The sequence below is a fragment of the Leiobunum rupestre genome, chromosome 8 (genome assembly GCF_980474605.1).
Source record: "Leiobunum rupestre chromosome 8, qqLeiRupe1.1.hap1, whole genome shotgun sequence".
Classification (NCBI taxonomy): Eukaryota; Metazoa; Arthropoda; class Arachnida; order Opiliones; family Sclerosomatidae; genus Leiobunum; species Leiobunum rupestre.
In genome coordinates this window covers 60,674,977-60,695,633 of record NC_143391.1, presented here as the reverse complement: position 1 = coordinate 60,695,633, position 20,657 = coordinate 60,674,977, and positions in this window count along the sequence as shown.

Below are 20,657 nucleotides of genomic sequence, written 5' to 3'. Positions count from 1 at the left end.
CATGGAAAATAATTTTGACCTTAACTATTTAATGCACTTCTTTGTGTGAATAAATGGTTTTATTTAAAAAACCTATAAATAATATTGAAAGAAACAACAATGAATCAGCACTATATTGCGCAAGATTGACTGGCCAAATTCAGAAATTTAACACAAAAAATGTATCATATTTAAACTTGGTACGACCTACGAAGGTAGTAATAAGGTGGTGTATTTCAGGCCATGTTCCTGCGAATATTTGGCCGGGAAAACATTAAACTTCGTCCCCATGGGATATGGGAAATGGCTACTCAGTGGAAAAATAAGTTCGTTAAATTTACCATTAAAAGAACTCCAAATTATCATTTATTTCTTATTCGAGCAGACAATCCTATTAAGCCTTTTCTTCTACTAGGTGGTTTTAAGACCAAGGCAGGTTTGTCTCTTAGGAAACTTCCCATGACCTTGTTCGTCTTCAGTGCAGCCACTTTTGAAGATCCTGAATAGTTCGATGAGAAAAATACATTGGAAATTAAAATTGAACTTTTAAAAAAAGTGAAAAATCGTTTCATCAACTTATTGATAAGAAAGATAGTGCTTTCGATCGCAACAGGGTAACTGTTATTTTGTTACGTAAATATAAAGCAAAAGGTCATCTGATTTCTTTTTTGCGATATCAGTTATATAGCAGCTCAGATAGCACAGGGTTCCTACTTTCTGTTTGAGAAGAAAGAGGTGGTGATTTTCCCAAAAGCCTTTCTTAATCCTACAGCCATCGTTCGTTGCTTCTTCTAGAGAGCTTACTTACTATTAAAAATAAAATGATAGTTTGATTGACCAGGTATTAAATATGAGACCAAAATTTTACTCATTAATCAGAAAAATCGTAAAATGCCACTTTACTATAAAATAAAATAAGTTCAATTTTACTTTAAATGCTCAATTTTGATGAAAAGTTAACATACTGCTATTTCTACACTATCATAAAAAACGAGGTCTCGTAAAAATGGCCGATCCTGACATCCAAAAAAAGGCTTTGGCCCAAATCGCCCTGTCTATTTACCCCCGATTTTCGGTGGTAAATAGCCTGTATCTATTTACCACCGAAAATCGGGGGTTACTAGCGCAACTGCGCGGCCATTGCTATTTGCCACCGAAAGTCGGGGGCAAATAGTCTCGATCGCGCGGCCACGACTATTTGCCACCGAGAATCGGGGCTTGGGCCTTTCGGTGGCATATAGCAACCGCCGCGCGATCGAGTCTATTTGGCACCGAAAATCGGGGGTGTTTGATTTTCGGTGGCAAATAGCGTAGCCGCGCGGCCAAAGCTATTTCCCACGGACACACAGACACGGGGATTGTATAACACTTCCAGGGTACAAAGTAGTCGTTTGTTACGGACATTTAAGAAAAACTTATGCACTGCATACAGGAACCGGGTTGAACAATCAGCCTTGAACGAAATTGAGGCCTTTTTTAAGTTAAGGATAAAGGTTTAAATATACGAATACAAAAAAAATTACAGTAGATGTCTGAATGGTTGATTATCAGCGTGATAGGCCAAGTTTCTACGGGGCTGTTCGTGATGGCCGTGATAGTAGCGGTGGCAAATAGTCTCACCAATGATGGAGGCTATTTTCCACCCTAAATCTGTAGTTTTTTCGTTTCGGTGGTAAAAAGCCTTCGCCACGCGTACCGTGCTATTTGCCACCGAAAGTCTGGGTTACATTTTAATACTAAATTCAGAAATCCGCTTTCATAATACGATTATTATTAATTTCAGTTTATTAAATATGTATGGTTTTTTCAATTTCTGGCTACTAGTAGCGTCGGTTTATATGGAAATTAAAGTAGGGGTCGTCTCTAAAGAAAAAATGCTTAATGCTATTTTTAAATATAAACAAACAGGGACCATGTTTCTATAATACGCGAGATTTTTAATGTTGATCATAAGAAAGTGTCAGATTTTCAGGGACTGTTCATATAGACCAAAAGGTTACCATATATTTTTGATAAAATTATCTATATCAGCTTAATTTATTTTGAAATAAATGTTTTAAAGGTGGGAATTCTCCAATTTCTTATGTAGTCATGTCGGATACTTTTAAAAGATTTAGTTGTCGCTGTCGGTAGTATCTGTTTTCCATAAGAAAGGGTTTGATCGAAATCTGACCATTTGGATAATCAAAAATTTAACCGATCAAATCTCGATTAAAATTCGATGAACTTTGGTTAATATTATAAACTTTTCATCACGGTTTGGTTCGTCGATTTAAAATAACCCACACATTTATCGTTAGAGTATTTATCTACAAATGTAGGTGTTGTTCATATATAACGAAATGTTACTAAATGTATTATTTTTAATCAATTATCAATTAATTAACACTATTCATTTAAGCTTATTCAAGTGTATTTTGAGCTATCAGATCTGGGCGCTTAACTCGGTGATCAATTAGGGATCGTATATAAAGATTTCTTACTTTGTACTTGTATTCGAACTATTATATTTCCGAGCTAACGTTAGCGTTTGTTCGGATTGCCGTCTTATTTCACGATACACACAGGGGTTTTCCATACAAACCGAAAAGGTAAAATATACCTATTTTAACATCATTTTCTTTCATTGTCTGCCTGTTGGCTAATTTAGATAATCCAGTAACAATATCTATAATATATTTCTCAGTTTGTCCGGTATGTATGGATGTATGTCTGTCCCTTTAATAACTTTTAAACGCTGCCTTGTAGCATGCGGAAATTTTCACCACGCTCTTGACTTTTTTTCTAACTCAAGGCCACTGTTATGACCTTGCTGTCACCTTCTGTGCCCCCAAGTGACTTCCTAGCGACTAAAGTATTGTTTAGGTTAGGTGAGGTGATATATGATAGGTATGGTGTTTGGTAAAAGGTAATAGATGAGGTACAGGTTATAGCAAAAGTAAGTATCAGAAGCGGTCCTCTTCTAGCTTCTGGAGAGGCGTCTAATTTTCAAATTTGTTCATTCAGGGATTATCAATAGCAAATGACGTTTTATAGGATGTTTAAAGCTAGATAGAGCCAAAAGTAAAAGCGGTTTTACTAGTGTCAATGGACGTCTTGCACTAGCCAAAGATAGAAAAGTCCACTTATCCTATTTACGTCTGGTGAAGTGAAAGCTGTTAAGTGATAGGTGATAGGTGTGATGTGATAGTTGAAGTGAACGGGGAATAATATCGTTACTAGATAAAAAGCAAGGTGCCTTAGAAAACACTATGATTAAAATGAAGGCTAATTTGCAAGAGATTCCTAGTATGAAGTTCCAAATTAATGAGCTAGAAGATAAAGTAAAGGCGAACCAGGAATAATTTGTTAATAAAATTGATCAACATGGAATGTTAATAGACAATTAAGATGTAACAATAAGGCGTAACAAAGTTGCTATAAAGGAAATCCCGGACTGTGATCCGGAAGATAGAGAATCGCTAGTTCGCAAAGTTACTGATGTCTTGCAAAATAAATTAGGCTTGGAAATGGTGGTTTTACAAAACCAAGTATACCGTAAGGGTGCTTTGAAAGCCAATAATAATAGAATTGTAATATATAAAGCAGAAACTTACGACGAAAAAATGAATATTTTAAAAGGAAGTAGCAAATTAAAAAAAAAAACAATTTATTTAGAACATGATTATACAGCTATACAATCTGTGGCCCGTTTTCATTTGAGGACATTTGCAAAAAGTAAACTTCTTGCAAAAATAAAGTGTTTAAGCACAAGCGTCATAAAAATAGACGATGTGACGTATAAATTCGACTTTCTAAAGGCGAAAATTATCGAAATTTTAACCTGGTTAACCTTGTAAAGAATTATCTATTTAATTTTCTTTTCTTTTCTTTCTCTCAATGGTAAATTTAATTTTAAGTAACGTGCGAAGTGCACGAGCTAATTTTGGTCAACTTTTATCCTGTTGTGATACGAATTTAAATAAAAAATATATGTTTATGCACTAGTCGAAACTTGGTTTCATGATCGTAATTTTGACCACTACCAAAACTATATTTTTTACGGTCAATGGAGGAAGTTACAAAGGGGAGGGGTCGTGGGGTTCTACGTTAAAAGCGACATTTTAGTTGAAACCATTGTAGTAGGCTGTCTGATAAACAAAAATATTGAAATATTCACAATAAAAATAGACACCTTTTTTATAGTAGTATATAGACCACCAAACGGTGCTATAAATGATTTTTATTGACTTTCGAAAAAGTAATAGAAGATATAGGTGCAGTAAGGTGTAAAAAATAATAACTGGAGACATAAATATCGACCTTCGTAAAAATACAGTAGAGTCCAAAAACATTTATTGACCTAGTTAAATCCTATAATTTTTCTCAATTAATTAAAGAACCCACTAGGCATACAGGCTCTATCTTAGATGCTGTCTTATTTAATTTTGAATTTCAAGGGAGAATTGAGATCCTACGAGATTGGGATATAATTGACCATTACGTAATAAACATAGACTTTAATATACCCAATAAAAGAAAAAAAAAACAATTAATATACGAAATACCTCTAAAAAAATATACAAAGATTGAAGAATCTTATTGAACACATTGATTAGCGGGAACTATATTCTCAAAAAGATCTTGACGGGGCTTTGATTTGTTTGAAAATTATAAACAATATAATAAGCAAAAAGAAAGATCTATTACCCGAATCCAATATTACACCGAATTAGTTTAATGAATTCTTCAACTCGAGAACCTCAACGGATAGTTCCGCAAATGACTATAATTACTTAACTACGGTAAATAATTAAGCAAATACTATGATGTTATTAGATATTGATAGAATTATTATTATGAGTTAAACGCTATTGTTAATAACTTAAAATCGGATTCCGCCCCCGGTTCGGACGAGGTGAATGCAAAAATTGTTAAAAGTGTTTCAGAATTTATATTACACCCGTTACTTTATATAGTAAATTTATCATTTAGCAAAGGTGTATATCCATCACGTTTAAAAAAGGAGATAAAAATAATGCGAATAACTTTAGACCCATATCATTGTTATCGGTTTTATAATAATAAATATTATGAATAATAGACAAATGATTCTATTCACGATTAAATAACTCGAGCAAGCAATACGGTTTCCGCGAGGCAACGGGGGTAGACTACGCACTAGCTAGAGTTTATAAAAAACTCATAAATGGATTAGACGAGGCCAAATACGTAGTTGCAATATTCCTTGATCTAAAAAAGGCGTTTGACTATATCAGTCACGAGAAACTATTAAAAAAATTGTCCTTAATGGGAATTCGCGGTATCGCTTGGATAGAACAATTTTTAAATAACAGAACAACTCAGACAAGAATAAAATCGGTTTACTCTCCCCTCTTATTCAATTTATTCGTGAACGATATTACAAACCTAGACTAGGATGATTTTTTAACACTTTACGCAGACGATACATTATAGCCCAGGACAGATAGACTAAAAAAGGGCTTGACCCGGAACATTTTCCCATAAAGATGGAAATTGGTACATAGGTAGTTTTTGACCCAAAAAAAAATATACTAAAAGTCCCCACCTCTAGAGCGTGAGCTTCCGACGCCATCTTGGAAAATGGTCGCCAAGCACGCCTGACGTCATAAATTTAATGAAAGTGTCCAAAAATGTAAAAAATTGGTACGTTATACATTTAGGGCTTTCTGAATTGTATTGTAATTTTGTTTTTCGTGTACAACCGTTATTTTTGCCGCCATCTTTGAAAATGGCAGCCAAAACGGTTTTCCACGTAACTTTCCACTAAAGTTACGTGGAAAACATTTTTGGCTGCCATTTTCCAAGATAGCGGCAAAAATAACGGTTGTACACGAAAAACAAAATTACAATACAATTCAGAAAGCCCTAAATGTATAATGTACCAATTTTTAACATTTTTGGACACTTTCATTAAATTTATGACGTCAGGCGTGCTTGGCGGCCATTTTCAAAAAGGTGGCGTCGGAAGCTCACGCTCTAGAGGTTGGGACTTTTAGGTAGTTTTTGACCCCCAAAAAAATATACTATGTACCAATTTTCATCTTTATGGGAAAATGTTCCGGGTCAAACCGTATCTGTCCTGGGCTAATTATACCTAGATGCTGATCTTAACATAAGTGTATTATATGAGATAACAAACTATAAAATTAATTATATAAATAAGTGGTTCGTTAGCAATGACTTGGTGATAAATAAAGATAAAATAAACTATATGATAATTAACAGTCGTAACAAGCCGTGCCCTGATTACCAAAGCTTAAACATTATTCTGGACGGTGTTAAATGAAAAAGGGCGACAGAAGCTAAATACCTAGGTCTTTGGATTGATGATAAACTTTGTTGTTATACACATGTCGACTCTGTTGTAAAATCATAAAATTACTGTATCTACGCTTTATAATATTAAGGCAGTTATACTATTATTTATTCTATTCGAGGTTAAAATATTGTATATTTATACGGGGCTGTGCTCCGAATTATTGTACGAATAGAATTGTGTCGCTACAAAAAAAAATTATTATCATGATTTCGGACGCCAGTTTCTTCGCTCACACCGAACCACTTTTCAAATTATTAAGCATTTTAAACGTATCTCAAGTATTTATGTACGAAATGTTGATATTTATTTTTAAATCCCTAAAAAATCCAATACATAATGAATTTATTATAAACACTGACCAAAAATATCCCACTCGTAAAATTAATTTAATTAATATAACTAAACCTAGAACTACCTTAAAATTAAATTCTCTGTATTACAAGGGTATTGATCTGACCTTATCGTTGTATAAATTAAAAAAATTCGCAAGTGACGTAGTTTTGAATTGTTCTTCTTAGGATAATCTCTAAAAAAGAGTGATTTCATGAAAAAAGTGCACCAAATGTAAACTTTTTTCTATTTTTTTTCCCCTCTGTCTTTACTTTTTGTTTGTATAATTTTTATAAAAATTCAATGTAATTAATTTATGTATGTTAAAACACCGTGGCATAAAAGTCAGTTACTGACTTCGCCAGTTGTAAAAAAGTGTTGAAATGCTTTTTCTTATGCAATAAATTATAATTATTATTATATCTAATAGATGTAAGTTAATTGGTGTGAGGTGATGTGGGAGTGATAGTTGAAGTGATATCTGATAGGTGTAAGGTAGAGCATAGCGCCGAACCGATTTTCGACGGCGGCGGCGTGGCGCGCCGATTTGCAGAAAATAATCGGCGGCGTTGAAAGAAATCGGCGGCGGCGGCGGCGCCTAAGTGGGAAAACTGCCCCCCCCCCGAAATAGCGCCAGCCTTTAAATAGACCGCTAGAACTTAAACTGTTAAACACATTTTAAAAAAATTCATGTTTAATAGAATATATTTTATTAAAATAGGAACCACTTGTTTCCAAAACGAAGAAGAGGTAACTTTGGTTACATACTATCATATGTAACTTATTTAATCATAAGTGTGCCAGAAATAACTTTTTCATAATGAGTCCTTGTTGCAAGGATATGACGTCACTTCCCAGTCGATGACGGTTTTATCGTCTTCAAAACTAGTTCTGGCGGAGGGGGGAAGGAAGTTAAAACCAGTTTTACGCGACGTTAGTGCTGTATTTTCTTTGGGGGCTTTCAAAGACTATATAAAGCTACCTTTTCACAGGTGGGCTAATTATTTTGTGGCCCCTAAGAATTTTGTGGCCCTTACAACCATGGAGTGTAACTACACTCCATTTTACAAATTAAGTGACCCCTTATAAATTTTCCAGGAAGCGAGAAGAGCAAAGTCGTTTTATTGTTGCGGTTCTCGTCGCGTTTATTGGACCCCCTATGACCTTGTATCCGACCTGGAGGGGACACGTGCATGCCCGGGTTATTTCCCTGAATTCCCTTTCTTTTCTTTCTATTGCCCATTCAAATTTCTCTCAATTTCCGCTCCCTTCCTCCCGAATCTATCTGTTTATGGTCTACTATCTTATTGAGTAAATAAAACAAATTTCTAGAGATAAAGAAAATTCGTAAATTCAAATATGTGGCCCTTTTAATATAAATATATGGCCCTTTTAATATAAATATGTGGCCCCTCTCAGAAATGCAGGGGGGCTAAAGCCCACTTCAGCCCACCCTTAGCGCCGCTACTGCTTTTCACTACTATTATTATCTATACACTCTTTTTAGAAACTTTTACTGGGCGCCGCCATTATCGTACAGACAACCAACGAGCCAGCCCTCTACCGCAGAAATTTCATCCCCCCAAAACCGGTTTTTTCACCACGCATTTAAGTCTATTATCACAAATTATTTTATCTTTGTATCAAAGGAATTTTTAAAATATAATGGACTACTTATTGGTGAATGCAGCTGATCCGTTTCTGTACTTATTACAAAATACGAGGCGAGGCAACTCCAAAGCCGTTTTCGTTTATCTCTCTCCGATCCCAGCTATCTGCTGCAGAAAATCTTGGTGCGCGCGGTGCAGTGGTGAAAGATCTTTTGGAAATTATTAATTATTTTCAGTTTTATAACGCTAGTACGGTGCACCCAACAGCCTAGAAATCGTAGCACTATCAAAAGAAAAATCTATGTAGTTCGAATTTAGATCTCAAAACGCAATTATTATATTTTAATAATGGAAATTATTTCAGCGGCGAAATGAAAATGTTTCGGCGGCGGCGGCGCCGCCGCCGCCGAAATTAAATTTATCGGCGGTGGCGTTTCGGCGTTATCTAAATAATCGGCGGCGGCGGCACTATCCTCTAGTGTAAGGGAATTGGTGTGAGGTATGTGATAAGTGATAGGTGTAAGAATATAGGTAAGGTGAAGTGATAGATGAGTAGGTGATAAGTGAGATAAGGTGAGTTAATATGATAAGTATCAGGTTATAGGTAATACGTGGGAGCCAGTGAGGTAAAATGAGGTGAGGTAAGAAGTGATAGGTGATATGTGAGGTACAGATGATAGGTGTTGAAGTGATATTGTGAGGTGATGTGATAGTGAGGTTTTTTTAGACGCAATGTAGGTATGTGTTTTTTTAAATCTAAAGCGTTTGTTATTTTTTGTCCTATAAATAACCATTTTATTCCATACTCCCCGCACAGCCCGCGGGACGACCCTTAAGGGGCCCCTTCTTCATTCTCTAGCCAAGGTCCTCCAAATGAGTCAGTACCGACATGTTTCCATTACGCGAAACTCTAAAAAAGGTTAGTCTTTTATAAAGAAGGCTATTTAACTAGGGTAAGAATCAGGTGCGGAAGGCCACGGGAGAGTTGGTTAAATCCTACGGGGTCACGAAAAATATTAGTTAAGGAGGGAGTTGGGGTCAGTGAGGCTCAGATGGTCAACTGACTATAAGGCCGTCACTCCGTCCCAGGTGGCAAATCACGTGTATAAGTGAGGGACATTTCGAAACTCAAGTAGCGGCTCCATCAATAAAAGGAAGAAACCTAAACCCAAATATTTCCTTCCATCTATTAAAAGTCCACAAAATATTGCGTTTTTACCCGGAAAATTCTATATGTTTTGGGGTGCTGAATCCGTATCTGAGGTTTCTTATTAAAATTTCGTAAAAATCGATTTGCAAATTGGCATTTTTAGGCTTAGAAGTGTTGAAAGTAGGACCTTGCGCATCTTCCATTTGCGATTAAAAACCGAATATTTTTCACATTTCCACTCTCTGGAATTTTGGCCAAAAAATCGGGCTTTTGGAACACTGTGCATTTTAGGTATTTAATGGAAATGTTATAAATATAACACAGGGCTGTCCAGAGTGAAAACTCAAATTCAGCGGCCAGTTAAAACACGCCAAAAACGGGTTAATGGGGCCGCTATGGCACTAAGCTTTGCCAGCACCTATATCCTATACTTTAGCTACAAGGGTACAACCCCGTTGGGGTAGTTACTCGAGTAATCAGGTGTACACATTTACTGAAATAGATTAACTTATTTCCGAAATCATCGGTAATCACGCGGAATTTAAAAATATTTTGAGAAAAATTCAGAATTCATCGGTAATCACGAGAATTCTTTGGTTATAAAAATAATTTACCAACAATCACAGGAAAACTATAGTAGTCTCAAAAAATTCGGAAATAATAACATTTTTAGGACTCATTTGTAACCACAAGTAGAGATAGATCATATTTGAACATGTAAATCCAAGATGGCCGCCAAAACAACCCCAAATTTTTTTCCAAAAACCAATTTTTGACCTTGAAAAAAATCAACAAAATATTTTGGTTTTCAATCTCAAATTTCACCTTGAAGATGGTCTTTGACCTCGATGCCTGACCCCTGACCACCACCCCTAAGCCTCGGTCTATCACCCCAACAAGTTTGGACACGATCGAACAAGCTCGGCCCGAGATATCGGCGGTAATATGTGACCCCACCGAATACTTACACTTATTCACTTTTGGTGTCACTTTTTTCGTTTTTTCGCCATTTAAAATGCTAATTAGTTAATTGCGAGATGGGGAAACGAATTCGCGACCTTCGCTTTATACCCTTGGCGGCTTTTGGCCCCACCTAAAATACTTCAAACAACTAAAATAATATAAATAAGTTTTTTTAATTTTTTTCGCAAATATTTTAATAGTTTTATTATTTTAAAACAATGCTAGTTTTAGTAAACGTAATCAAAAACACAATTAGTTATTATAATATTTAATAACTATGCTATTTTAAACACTTAACAACATAAGAAACACTACAAATAAAACTAAAATATAATCTAACAAATTAAATTAATAAATAATAAAGAATTAAAGAAGGGGGTATAAATAATTTGAAGGCTAAAAAATATATAAACACAATGTTAAAAATATTTTAAGTGTATAATTAAAAATAATTATAATTAAATCAATTCGTAGAAGGTATTTTTCCTCTTCGGTACAAAACTACATGTTGGGTTGGAAATTCGGGCTAGAATTTATAAATATAAATAAATTAATCTATTAAAAATGAATAGCTCTAAAAAATATTTACCACATCAATTCTTTGAATTTTTTGTTGCTCTACCATCGCACGAATAAAAACACTGGTTTTGGGCTTAATCGCTTCGGAATTATACAGTTCAAGAATGTCTGAATTAATCAAAGTAGATCGAACGTTATGTTGTACAGTGCCAACATGTTGAATTTGATCTAACACGTGAAGTTCAGACTCAAACTTTTTTAAATTCTTGTGATTCCACCACGAAATTTGACTAGTTTTACAAAATATCTGCATATACTTGTTAGATAATTGAAGAATTTCGTAGCTAAACCAACCGGTTAACATTACCCTACAATGGAATAATAAATCATCGTACACAATTCCTGGACGATAACATTTAAAACTTTTATCATGCACAGAAAAAGAACAAAAGTTTGGCAATTTTTCAATTCGCGATTCGTAGGGTGCGACAAAAAATAAGGGATTTAACTTAAAGGAATATTTAAAAAAGGGGCATTTAAACTCAATCGAACCATACGGTTCGATTACTGTTTAGGATTCTAGGAATACAGTTTTTAAACAACGTTCTTCGAATTCTCTACAAATAAAATTTTAAAAATATTGCCTTTGGGAATAATTATTAATTTTATAATACAACTAAGGTTAACTAATTATCTCTATCCTTCTCAAACAGGTTTTTATAAATTAATAAAAAACAATTATATTTATTTTTAAACGACCTAGTACAAAATGTACTTATAAAATTTCAGTTAATATATTCAACAATTACCAAAATAAACATATAAGAAAATCAAACACTATAGTTTAAGCACGATATTAGTATAGAAAAAGTATATAGAGGACATGAAAAAAATCAAAAAATAAGAATAATAAATGACCAATGGGTAGTTTGAAAAGAGTAATAGATTGTATCCCAGATGAACTTTCTATACATCAGTTTTATATAATACGTTTTCAAGAAGTTTTTTAAATAATAATTATAATACTAATAAAAACCAAAAAAGATCTACGAATTAATTTAACCAAAAAATTAGATACCTGTCAAAAAGATAAGAATAATACAATTTCTTGAAAATTCATTGTATAAAAAAGATGAAAACAAAGGAAGTTTAATATAGAAAAAAAAGGGCTTTGCACCAATCCCAACATTAAATTAATAAAACTAGTTAAAAAAGAAAAAGTAGATTATGAAGTATTAAAAAGAGCCTCCACCGCCTGAATTAAATTAATAAAACTAGTTATTTTCGAAAACATGTTTAAAAAACACTTAACCCTTTAAAAAGAAAACATTTTAAATAAAAAATATAAAACATTTCAAAAAATTAATATCTTTCACCAAATAAAACCAATAAAAAAATAAAAAAAACACAAATAAAGTTTTTAAATAAAAAATGTCTATTCACAAAATTAAAATTTTATGAGATTTGAGTCCTATTGTAAATACCTTGAGTCGTAGTTGTAAAATTTGCCGACGATCGTTTAAATTTGAATGTTGTGGAGATAATTTGCAACTAAATAAAAATATTTATCTTAATTATTGTAATTATTTTTTAAAATTAGTATTCCTTACTCTAAAGTTGTAACTATTTAAACTTCTTGTCGATCCAAATCATTAATAAAAAATAACACTATCATTTCTAATTCTAAACGGATGTTATATCTCGTTAGGCGAAAGAAAGAAAGTTGTTGTAATTGATATAGAATTAAAAGGCCGTGTTGAAGATTCCTACGATTTCTAATTGACGAAACCATGGGATCTTATTTAAATTTTGATATAATCGCATGTTTTCCAATTAAACGTAAAATTTCGTAAGAAAACCAGCCCTCAAGAGTGGAACAGTAAACCGTCAAACTCAAAACTATCGTGGGGACAGAAAAAGTTATTAGAATGAACGTCAAATAGACAAGAATTGTTATTGATTCTTCTGGAAAAAACTGAAGCAAAAACGGATGGAGATAATTTGAAAGATTTTTTTTATAAAGGGGCACGCAAAAATGATTTTTTTAAAAGGTTCTACTAATGCTTGACACTCAAGAAAGACTGTTTTCATACAGTAATTTTCAAGTCTAATTGAAACATCGTTAATTTTAAAAAGATTATAATTCCTAACTTTGCGTAAAGCTAGATATTTAAGTGAAAAAGGGTTAATAGCGAGAGGATGAGAAATCGTACCGGGAAAAGTCAAAACTTCGCGAGATCCCATGGTTTTATAAAACGAAAACGGTAAAGACAGTCTTTTTATAAGGAAAATTTTCGAAATATTTAATTTTTTACATCCTGGTTTAACCTGTTTAAAATCAAGTCAAAAGACAATTTTTTATCAAATACACCCTGCAGAAATATAATTTTATCCCTTCGTTTAAATTTTATACCTCGCAGAAATATATTTCTTCCCATAGAATTTTAAAACATCTAACCCTGTAATTAACAAAATTCTTACATCTATAATCGATTTTTAAAGCAAAAATATTAAAACTCTTAGGGCGTTTTCTTTTTTGTCACGGAAAATATTTGATTCAATGATAAAAAAGCTGATTAAATATTAAGTCCTTCAAAAAATAATTAATAATTTTATATTTTTATACATGTCTATATTTAAATTGGCATTCACAAACAATTTTAAATACCATTTACATACCGATAAATTATAACTAGGTTCTATCCTTGTAGTATTAAACACTTTAATATTCAAGGTTTTATATTTTTGAAAAAAAATTAATGAAAAAATAAATACTTTTGGTATAAAAGGGCAAAATTTTACTATTAAAACATAACAGCCTAAAATGGCTTCCACAAGCAATAGTCAAAGTTCCGCGAGTCAAGCAGTTTCAGTTTTTGATAGGCCTGAAGAGGAGATGTTATTAGATTCGGACTAATCGGATGGGGACTTTATTCAAGAGGTACGTCGTATGTCAAATATCGAAGAAGTTGGTATCGAACAATCAGTGAAAGTTAAGAAAGGTGGAGTTTTTTACGAAACTAAAACTCCGTGGAAAAAGGCGAGCGAAAAGGGCATATATCTAGATATCCAGATATATTCGTATAAAAACATTAAGTATCTTCCTCAAGGTGAGCTCTGGAAGGGAGATTATAAAAGAGTGAAATTCTTAGCCAACACCCTATCCATGGAAGTTATCCGAATCATAAACCCAACAAACAGGCTGAAAAGGATAATTGACCAGACGGAAGGAAAAATTGTTTGCCCACCTACGAAGGCAAGTTAAACTCATTAATTAATTATTCGTAATAGTAATTAGAATAACATTTAAGACCTGGAAATGAAATTAGAATATGGAAGACCCCAGTGATTACGATTCGGACTCTCAATTAGACTTTTCATCTTTAAACAGTTTTAATTATAAAAAGTTTTATAAAATTAAAAAATTAAGCCCTAGAAATTCAAAAAAGTGGAAATGTAAACAACTTGATATTGAATTAGAATTAATAGATTTAAACGAAATCCCTACACATTTATTTTTTACAGTATTTGAAAAGATTCAGTCCAAAATTATCAAATACGTAAGACAAGAGGCCCCAGGTTTCGATTTTCTCAGATTTGCAATTCAATCGGAAAATTTAGAACATCCAATTAACATTAAATTTATTAAAATTGATCAGTTAACTGTTTCTCTCATATTTAACCTTATAGCTCGCTTTGCTCAATCGAAAAAAGATTTCTTACTAGATGGAGAAATTAAATTTAGTATAATTCTTTTGAAATCCACACAAAAAATGGGAAGAAATGTTTTAGCATTAAAAAACAGAGACATTATTGATCTTGATGCTTTTTTAAAAACTAAAACCAATTTTTACTATATAAATAACATCGATAATTTATGCGAAGCGAGAGCCCTCACAGTCGGACAAAAATTCTGTCAAATTGCCGAGTACAAAAAGAAAAAACTTCCATTAACAAGTGTTCTTAAAGAATATAGAGCCTTAACATTCTTTCGTAGTAAATTACAAACTAAAGCCGCTAAGCAATTGCTTGATGATGTAGGAATTGCACAAGGAGCTAATGATATTGCTAAATTTCAGACATTTTTAGGCCCAAAATATCAGATAATAATATTTAACGCAACGGAAAATTTTCAAATTTATTTCAAAGGTTTTCCCCCTTCCGAAAACAAAATTCTACTTGTAAAAATTGGCACGCACGTTCATTTAGCTAAAAATCTACATTCCATTTGGGGCGGCGTAGCTTCGTGCTTAGACTATGAATTTTTTTTATTCCACCACACATAGAAACAAGCACCACTGCTTTGACACTAGAAATATTAAATGTAAAAGGTGTTTAAGTAAAAATTTTCACGAAATTTTAGAAATTCCTTTAATTCGTTGTAAACTTTGTAATAGGTATTTAAAACAAGGGGAATGTTACAATTTTCATTTTAAAAATGAAACTTGCAAGCTTTTCCACAGATGCGAAAAATGCTGTGTTCAATTTGAAACTTTAAAAACTCACAAATGTGAAACAGCTTGCAACTCTTGTAAAATTGAGCATCCTCCTAACCAGCATTATGTTAAACAGTCGACCTTTAAAAAAACCACGATCCTATGTATATTTTGATATTGAGACCATAATCGAGCATAATATGCATAAGCCTATTCTGTTAGTGGCACAAAGTGAAATTTTAAATCGGCCTGTGGAAACCACGGTTTTTGAAGGACAATATTGTGTAAATAACTTTCTCAATTTTTTGTTTCAACATGAAACTATTTTACTTACGGATGGGAAACGGAAAAGAAAAACAATTAGACCGAAATTTACAAACCTCATCGTAATGGCCCATAATCTGAGATCTTTCGACGTAATGTTTATTATTTCTAAATTAACTAATCATGTCATTCCCGAGGTTATTTACGATGGAGCCAAAATTCTTACTATTTATATTAAAGGAGTAGACATTCGTTTTGTAGATTCTTTAAATTACATTAGTGAATTTTTTTTTATTCCACCACACATAGAAACAAGCACCACTGCTTTGACACTAGAAATATTAAATGTAAAAGGTGTTTAAGTAAAAATTTTCACGAAATTTTAGAAATTCCTTTAATTCGTTGTAAACTTTGTAATAGGTATTTAAAACAAGGGGAATGTTACAATTTTCATTTTAAAAATGAAACTTGCAAGCTTTTCCACAGATGCGAAAAATGCTGTGTTCAATTTGAAACTTTCAAAACTCACAAATGTGAAACAGCTTGCAACTCTTGTAAAATTGAGCATCCTCCTAACCAGCATTATGTTAAACAGTCGACCTTTAAAAAAACCACGATCCTATGTATATTTTGATATTGAGACCATAATCGAGCATAATATGCATAAGCCTATTCTGTTAGTGGCACAAAGTGAAATTTTAAATCGGCCTGTGGAAACCACGGTTTTTGAAGGACAATATTGTGTAAATAACTTTCTCAATTTTTTGTTTCAACATGAAACTATTTTACTTACGGATGGGAAACGGAAAAGAAAAACAATTAGACCGAAATTTACAAACCTCATCGTAATGGCCCATAATCTGAGATCTTTCGACGGAATGTTTATTATTTCTAAATTAACTAATCATGTCATTCCCGAGGTTATTTACGATGGAGCCAAAATTCTTACTATTTATATTAAAGGAGTCGACATTCGTTTTGTAGATTCTTTAAATTACATTAGTGCTCCACTAAGGCATTTTCCTAAAATGTTTTCTTTGCCTAAATCTAAAGATATTTTCCCTATATTTTTTGGACAAAAGAGACTTTAAATTATTCAGGACCAATTCCGGACGAAAAATATTTTGAACCCAACAAAATGAAAGAGTTGGAATACCGATAATTTAAAAATTGGTATTAACACAAACAGTTCGAACCGGTTTATTGTATTAAATCAGAATCCAGAGCGTATTGTCTTTTAGATTGTAATTTATTACGCTTAGCTATGCAGAAATTTCGCGTCTTATATAAAGAACTAATTGAAATTGATATCAGTAATTATGGGGGTATTTCTCTTTCTGGGGCACTTAACAATGTTTTTATTGACAAGTTTTTAGAACCATATACATTATGTACTATTCCGGCTATCGGTTTGGCAAGTAGACAGAATCAAAGTGAGATTGCATTAAAATATTTATCTTGGTATGAGAAGGAAAATAATTTAATTTTGCAAACGGTCAGATCCGCGGCCGGGGAACACGCTGTAGGTTTGTATTTCGTAGATGGCTACTGTGAAAATCCACCCATAGTAATTGATGTAATGGGTGATTTCTGGCACGGTTGTCCAAAACATTTTTCTGGCTCGAGCTTTAATCCATTTATCAGAAAAACATTTAAAGAAATTAGAGAAAGAGAAGTAGACCGAAAAGAATTTATAGAAGAAAATTTACCAAACCACACATATATTCAAATTTTTGAATGTGAGATATAAGACTTTTTGAGAAAAAATACTGAAGCGAAAGCTTTTTTTAATACAATTGAAATTATTCCTAAAATTAACCCTAGAGATTCTTTAGTTGGAGGGCGTGTAGAAACAATTAAACTGTACCATGAAATAGACCCCTCAGTTGGAGAACAAATCCGATATTTGACTTTTGTAGTCTGTATGAGTATTGCTTACAAAAAATGGAATATGGTTGTAAAAATATTAAAGTTATCACACACAACTTTGATTATGCACCTGACGCCTATTTTGGAATAATAAGTTGTCGAATCCTCCCCCCAGAGACCTCTACTTACCCGTTCTTCCCTACCGTTTTAATAAGAAACTTTATTATCCTTTATGTGGTAGTTGTGTGATAAATAATGATGAAAAATGTACCCATAGTATTGACGAACGAGCTATAACGGTAGTCTTACCCTCGGTGGATATCTACTACTCAATAAAAGAGTGTAATTACCATCTGTTAGAAATTTTCGAGGTGTACCATTACAATATTACAACCAATTTTTTCAAACCATATATTGACATTTTTAGAGCAAAAGTTAAAAATTCAGGATTTCCACCTAATATTAAAACATATCAAGAGCAAAAAGAGTATTTAGACGCGATATACGAAGCATATGGAGTAAGATTAGAACCTGAAGAAATTGTTGATAACCCATCCTTAAGAACTTCCGCGAAATTGGCGCTAAATTCAATATATGGAAGAATGGCTTTAAGAATGCATAAATCAACAACTAAAATCATCCATCGCTACTCCCAATTAACCGAGATTATAGCAGACACAACGAATAAATTAACAGACTTTCATCTAATCAACAACGATGTTGCCATGGTAGGTTATAAAAAAAAAGTGAGCTGGCACCCACAATTTTAAAAGTTAATGTAATAATTGCTGCCTTTGTCACCATAAGTTGGGAAAGCGTGTAATTTATTTTGACACAGATGGTGTGCAATTTACACATTTTCCAAACGATTGGCTACCCCCCCCCCCGGTGGTAATTTAGGTGAAATTACGTGCGAGACCCCGAATACATATATAACAAAATTCGTCTCAACCGGGCCAAAAAGTTACAGCTTTCAACTTGAAAATAATCAGATAATTATAAAATTAAAAGGGATAACTCTTACCAGGGAGAATTCAGAAATCATCCATTTCGATTCTTTTAAACAGATGATTTTTGTACCAAATACCGAGTTTAAGGTGAAAATTCCTTTTAACGTAATATAAGATAAGTACAAAATGCTTTTACGTGTTGGGAACTTAAGTAAAACATTACAAAAAAAACATTTTGTAAACGTGTGCTAAAAGAGAATATCTCTAGTGTCCCCTACGGCTATTTAGAATGTGAAGATGGCGAATTGTAAAATAAAATTACCATCTTTTAATTACCCAGGAAACACAAATCGTCCCTGGGACGTCCCAGCATGGTCCTTAGAGCCCAGCTTGGTCCCGTCCAAAATTCGTCCTACGGGACGAATAACAGACGTCCCATTTTAGTCCTCGTAGAACCAATTTCGTGACATCCGATATTCAGCCCAATCGACGTCGCATGGATCTCCACTATTCGTCCGAAATGTTTCGTCCATCAATGCTATCTAGGGGTGCGTTTATCAGCAATTAATTTTAATTTTTTAAACCTGTATTTGTATTTGAGCTGATAATGATTAATGAACCACAAAATATTAATTTTATTAAGAATATTATTATTTAAATTTACGAGTTTATTTAACGTGAATTAATGAAATTACGTGTTAAATCAAAACTACTTAATTATTTAATTAATTTTTTCTGTTCTTAATTTTTATATTTTTTTATAATATTATTTTCTTAATTTTTATTTCCATTATTTTCACTTGATGAATTATTTCTACAATCACAGCCAATTACTGCGAAAAAGCTGATCTAAGTTGGCCGAGCTAAAGTCCTTTTAAAATATCTGGTAGCCCAGTTTGTAGTTTCTTTTGTACGACGCCATTACTCGATAGTTTGGAATCGGTCACCATAAAGTACATAATGCATTCTACAAAAACGTTAAAGATTAAAACATAGAAATCTCTAGTATTGCTGATAATATATCATAAGAGTAAGTATTTTATTAAAACTCTGTTTGATTTTTTTATTGATTTTAACTCGATTTTTTTAATGTGTCTTTTACAGAGGTAGGAAGAAAATATGTTTGATCAAAGTCTATTCATTTTGGACCTGTACATGTTTCAATTTAACTTTTTAAGTTTATTATTCATTACTCTCACTGAACGGTTCGCCTAAAGCTTTATTTCATACTGTTATATTTTATATATTGAATTTTGGAATTCCAAAAGTAAGATTAGCGTTGAATTCTCAGAAAGGTAGGGAAGGTTCGCTGTTTTTAAAGTTCATTTTGGACCTGTACATGTTTCAATTTAACTTTTTAAGTTTATTATTCATTACTCTAACTGAACTGTTCGCCTAAAGCTTTATTTTATACTGTGATAATTTATATAGTTAAATTGTAATTCCAAAAGTAAGATTTGCGTTGAATTCTCCGAATGTTAGGGAAGGTTCGCTGTTTTTAAAGTTCATTTTGGACCTGTACATGTTTCAATTTAACTTTTTAAGTTTATTATTCATTACTCTCACTGAGTGCTTCGCCTAAAGCTTTATTTCATTTTGTTATATTTTATATATTGGATTTGGAATTCCAAAAGTAAGATTTGCGTGTAATTCTCCGAATGTTAGGGAAGGTTCGCTCTTTTTAAAGTTCATTTTGGACCTGTACATGTTTCAATTTAACTTTTTAAGTTAATTATTCATTACTCTCACTGAACGGTTCGCCTAAAGCTTTATTTTATACTGTGATATTTTATATATTTAAATTGTAATTACAAAAGTAAGATTTGGATAAATATTAAAATTAAGCTTCGAGAAACAGTAATTTCTAGAGTACATTTTTCATCCAATAGTCTTAATTTTTTTAAGGAATAGTATTAAATGGCTTAGTTTTATTTTGCTTCTGATTTAAAAATTAATTTTATTGTTTTTTTACACTTGTATAAGGAAGGTTATTTAATTTTTAATAGTTTAGTTCGAAATTTATTTTATTTAAAATTAAATAACTATATAAGTTTTGTAATTAATATGTTAACTGCTAATACTTGCAGAGTTCGTGTTATTAAAATCAAATTGTACACTTGTTGCTGGTTTTTTTCCATTATCTTGTATTTTAATGTTTTGAATAAAATTTTAATATCAAGTTTGGCGTTTTAAATTATTTGTTCAGAATACGATATCCAATGAACGTCCTAGTTTCATCACTAT